Source organism: Atta colombica, unplaced genomic scaffold, assembly GCF_001594045.1.
Source record: "Atta colombica isolate Treedump-2 unplaced genomic scaffold, Acol1.0 scaffold126, whole genome shotgun sequence".
Classification (NCBI taxonomy): domain Eukaryota; kingdom Metazoa; phylum Arthropoda; class Insecta; order Hymenoptera; family Formicidae; genus Atta; species Atta colombica.
In genome coordinates this window covers 4,353,138-4,359,103 of record NW_017259213.1, presented here as the reverse complement: position 1 = coordinate 4,359,103, position 5,966 = coordinate 4,353,138, and the positions used below count along the sequence as shown (strand labels likewise).

Genomic DNA, 5,966 nt, shown 5'->3' with positions numbered 1-5,966 from the left:
TATATATATATATAAATATATGCTCTCTTTTCGAAAATTTTTGTCTTCTTATATTTTTAAATTCAACAGAAGGAGAAGCACAAAGGTCCCGATACGGAGGTCCCACTTATTCTGTTGGGTATTGTTCTACGGTGTTGCCGCCGTGAAAATAAACCGCGAAAGCTATATGTGAGAGCGTGTTCATGTGAGACATACACATAATCCATGTACGTGATGTGTGTTGACCGCTCCGCCCATGGTTTGGTTATGCACGGAACACTCTCCCTACATCGCGTTCTCTGTCTAACGCGAACGTCGGACCGGGCATTTTTATAGTCTTGCCTCAAGGTCCGGATTTAAAGGAATACGCCCCACATGTACCCCAACGCTTTACATCTTGGGTCCCTTTCTCCGTCCTGACGAATGGGAGTCTAGACCATGGGATGGAAGAGAGGGAGATTTTAGGACTTGTTTAGAGAGTTTGCCGATAATATTTCGAAGAGATTATTAATATCGCCTACGTTACGAAGTAATAGACGAGCGCATAACTCGGAAGACTTAAAACATTTTGATTAATCTTACTTAGAAATTAGAAATCTAATTTCTAAGTAAATTATAGAAAAGTTTTAGGAATGTATAAATATAAAAGGTCAAATCGAATTATGTGGACAAAGCAATTTTGTATTAAATGACACTTAAAACTCCATATTAAACTGTGCTTATGGCAAATGAGCATGAGAGAAAATTGAATCAACAACGAAGATATAGACTATGTTCCAAAATTCACTGTCAGTGCTGAAAATGTATAATAACGTAAACTATAGATTTTTAGTGCTGACAATGAATTTTGGAACACAACCATAATCGTATTTAGTACTAACTGCAATGTGTTTTTCCACAGTTCTCTTGGTAGCAACTATTCTTCGATCTAACGAGGAAGAAGGCGCGTCCTCGTTCTTGCGCGGCACACGCGAAGATAAATCGAGGTAGCGGCGAAGGGCCGGCCGTGGCCTTTATGTAGTAAACTATTGGTAGTGCGAACAGCTCAATGGTGAAACGGGAGATGTAACCGAAGCTGCGTCATAAAACGGTAATGGGGCGTCGCGTTTCCTTTTCCTAGGGCCTTTGGCGAGAGGCAGGAGAACATTAAGGACGAGAAAAGGGGAGGAAGTTCAACTTGGTCTTCTGCCACCAAGAAAAGAATTGTTTTCTTGAAAGTAAAGAAGAGGAGAGCTGAATGTTAAGAATATTATCAAACGATCTGACTTGAATTTAAAAATGTGTATGATTTAATGTGATGAGAATTAAAAAAGTTACATTAAAAATATTTTTTATATTTAATATTTTCTTTGTAACAAAAAAATCCAAAAAACCAAGGCGAATGAGAATCAGCGTGGTAGTTAATACAAAATGTAATCTTTATTCCAAAAAATAGTACGGTTCGGTTCACTTTGGAACTATCCTCAGCAATACAATTTCAAAATATAATTCCCTTTATATCCAAGGAAAAAAATCACCATCTAGATCGACGCACAAGACAAGTTAAGACATTTTTAAGATGTCTTAAGAGACATCTTTAAGATGTTTTATAAAGAATTTTGAAAAATATCTTATAAAGGTTTTATAATGAGTCGGTCATCGAGAAGTCTTAACCAGTCAAAATCTTAGTTGTACAAGTTGGTTATTGGCCAACTTTAAGACGTAGAATCCCTTAAGACTTTCGACTACCAACTTATTGTAGAATCCCGATTACAGTTTGCCTAACTCTTCGTGGTCACATCTCCTAAGAATATGTTGGTCACACGAAGAGTAAAATGTCTCCAACATTTTTATTGGTTGCCATATTTTACAGCTTTTATTCTTTAAAATCACAAAAATTACTGAACATACTTTAAACATTGTAGAATAAGGAAATGCAATGGTTTTTTTAGAAAGTTTTTTAAAGAAAGTTTTTAATTTTAACAAAATTTTAATTTGTTAATGTAAATTTGTTAATGTAAATTTTAATTTAAAAAAAATAAGAATCTAAGTCTTTAGATTAAAATTTTTAATATATAGAAGTACTTCAATATTGGAAATTTTTTCTTTTTTAAATGATATATAGATAAAAGGAAATAATAGACGCATCAATGTTCAGAAATATAACTCCTGGACAGCATTGATACATAACATTAAACATAAATATTCGGTTTATAAAATAAGAGATATTAAAATACACTGGGGAATATACACTCAACTTGCTATACATTAAGATGATTTAAAAAAGATATAACATTCTTTTATCTGAGATGAAAATGGAAATAATACGTACTCTAATAATCTAGATAAAAATAAGATAAAGCAATTCTTCATCTAATTATTCACTGAGTGTATCATTTAAAAAATAGTAGAATATTAGAAATGCACGTTATTTATTACCTATTGAATATGTATTTAGTTAAAGAATTACTAAACTAGCTGAAGGAGTTGTTTCATTTGTGCAAATCAAAGATACTATAAGTACCATTTTGTACAAAAATATCTTAAAAACTGATTTGTAATACACGTTGAAAAAAAAATGTTGCAGAATTCAACTTCAACATTATAATAATCCTAAATAAGCTTCAAAAATAATCAAAGAATGGTTGTTTTCAAATAATATGAAAGTCTCAGGTTGATATTATAGATTCTTATTTTAAGATCATCTTAAATAATGTCAGATACTAAATGTTATAAAACACTGCTCTGTGATTGACTTGTGACATCTTAAGACTAAATCCAATCGAGCATTACTGGAGAGAATTCAAGCGTCGAAATCGTAAGTATATAGATTCAAACAAGACTGAATTATTAGATTAAGACTGAATTATTAGATCTTTTACGTCGGAAGGACGGAATCATATGGCCTAGACAGCACAGAATTTATAATAAATATTTATAAATATTTATTATTATTTATTTTTTGAAAAATATGTATAAAATATAAGCTTTATTCGAAAACATTAGTAGATTAAATATTTTATATAATATTTATAATAAGTATAAATAAATATTTTTAGTAAATATTTTTTACTTAGATTATAATGTCTCATTAAGTATAACATTTAAGTTTATAACATTTAATATAATATTTACGATAAATATTTTATAATATTTTATAATAAATACTTATTATGATAACTGTGCAATCTAAGACGACAAAAATATTTAAAAAATATTAAAAATTTCACAAACATTTTATAAATATTTTATGAATGTTGTGTGCTGTCTGGGAGTTATACACATTACGCGTTTAATTGAATTTGGCTTGTCGTTATATCGTTCTGTTACTTCGAAAGATATGGCTATTAATGATAAATATTAATTAAAACTCCACAAAATTATAATATTAACGGTAAAATGTTAATTAAAATATCATCAAATTATTATAAGTATAAGTTAGTGTTATTATTACTCTTGTCTTGTGAGACAAATTATAATACTTTTGAACACGTTAGTTCAGTAAATAAACACATGTATGTGTTGTTATCCAATAATAAATTCTGTTTATTTTTTATACTATTTCTCTTTAAACGATATTCTTTACATATCCTTACACCTAACGTTAGTCAAAATTCGTTTAATCTTCATTTAAAAAAAAAAAATTGAAGTTTTTACATTATCGTACAATATAAGAAACGTTCACTAGAAAATCTATAATGTCTTCTTGTCTAAAAAATGTTTGTCTTGTATAAAAAATGTTAGTTTTTGTGTAAAAAAACATGCACACTAATTGCTCAAAATGAAAAAAATGGGGATAAATGAGTGTAAGCGAGATTGATTAGTACGGGTGGACTTGGCTGGCCGAATATCTGTTGACGCGGGAGCGATGGCGACACCACGCATATATTCCTCGCGCACGTATTCCTCGCGCGTGAGGGACGTAGTGTGCGTGCTTGCATGAATTTCTGGCGGTACGCGTTATACGCAGTTTCTACGTGCGCTCGAAGAAAGGAACGGACCAGAGAGCGAACGCAGCGTTGTTATGGCTACGACGGAGTCGCGGTCACGGCTCTCTGCCGGGCCTCTCCGCTCTGACGGACCCATTCTGAGGAGCACCAATTTCGTCCCTCCCATCTCAAAACGCTTGAGAAATATACACGGTTTACCATTTTAGCTGATTAGTAATTAGTTTAAGTTAATTAAATATTTTGGTATATATATATATATATATCTTCTAGGAAAACTAATTTTACGAACATTTTGTTGAGAAAAATAAAAAAGTATTCATGTACATAAAAGATGAATAATATAGTTCTACAAGAAAGATAGAAATAATTATAAAAAATTATAAACAAAATTTGGGAAATGATACAACATATATAGGTATATAAGATAAATGTTTTGATAATGATTGAATTAATAAGAAGTCATGATCAATTATGTATTAATTGTTATTGATTATTAATGTAGCATCATAAAAAGAATTAATGTTCATGTAAAATGATAATTGAAAACTATCATATAAATTTTTAAAAAAGCAGAAGAAATTTCATTGATATTACACCACATTGATAGTGCAGTAACTGAATTTCTAATAAAATAAATTTTCAAAATTTAATTTTTAGTTTTTTTACAATCAAAAACATACTACATGTTTGAATAAATACAATACAATATTTCGAAAATACATTGTAAAAATTAAAAAATGTAGATACTATGTTTTACTCAAGATGGTAAGAAAATTAATAAAATTATAAATGTCTCTTCTAAAACAAAATTTGGGAAGAAAACAATATTTTTCACAATAATTTGTAAAAAAAAAATTATATATACTTTTATTACTTATTTTGATGTGTTTAATTGCTTTCTAGTTTGCTATTATTGACAAATAATAATTATATATTAATGTATTATCAATTTTTCAATCGTTGGTATATTTAGTTATTGGGATATTTATTACTACTATTATATTATTAATACTAATAATATAATAGCTTATATTTATTAATACTAATTAATTATAATTCAAATATATGTCTTTTTATAAATAAGAAATTATATTAAATAGAGTATCTTAAGACCGTAAATGTAAATACACATTGAATAACGAGAATTTTTCGATTAGAGTTGAATCTTAATGCTTAAATATTTTCGATAAGAATTTATATACACATCCAATTTTATAAACTGAAAATGTATTGTATATAATGCGCTGAAATTGTTTGTAATTTTGAAATGCATTTCTTATGATTTTTTTTCCCCTAATTATATTAATGTATGTGCGGACTAATATATTTTAAAAATAATTTAGTGTTTTCTTATTCATATAATTTATAAATATATTGTTATTATTCACATAATGTTAAGTTGTGATTTTAATTAGATGCGATCTCTGATTTTTCGTATTGTAAAGTCCGACGGATTTCATGCGTCGCTTCGAGAATTTTGCTCTCGATCTCGTCGTCTCGATCGAGAGATTAAGCTTACGTTGCCTGATCTTATCGTAATTTGCGGCCCCTGTTATGTCAATAAACGGTTGAACACGCGTCCGGCATTATCTATGCGTGACTCCATCTACGTTTTTTTCTCTACGTCTCACCCACCGCTTTTCTTCCGAGTGTATCATTTACCAATGAACCTCACGCGTAACATAACAACCCCAGTGTTACGTATAGAGCTGCCAGACCTTATCTCCCTATTCATAATCGTCACAAAGGACGTCAACACGATGCAGACATTAATTAGATAAGCATACGAGCATTAGATAATCTCCCGAGAGAAAAGAGAACCGAACAATGCTACCTCTCCGAAGAATGTCTCATAATTATATCATCGCTCGATTATTATATCAGTATAGTAAATGTATTATTATATCAGTATAGTAAGTATAGTAAATGCTTCTATGATTATGATATGGTAAATGTTTCTATATTAAGTAAAACATAAAAATTTGTACATGAAATAATTTATTTCAATTAAACTACGAGAAAAAGAAAAATATCTCATTTTAATGTTTCTTCAATATT

General features: G+C 29.4%; 1 protein-coding gene across 1 annotated transcript in view; it reads right to left on the bottom strand.

The window, feature by feature from the left end:
- The window catches only part of LOC108695153 (homeobox protein six1), a 14,988-nt gene that overhangs the window by 5,872 nt on the left and 3,150 nt on the right, over nt 1-5,966 (bottom strand). The window lies entirely within an intron of this gene.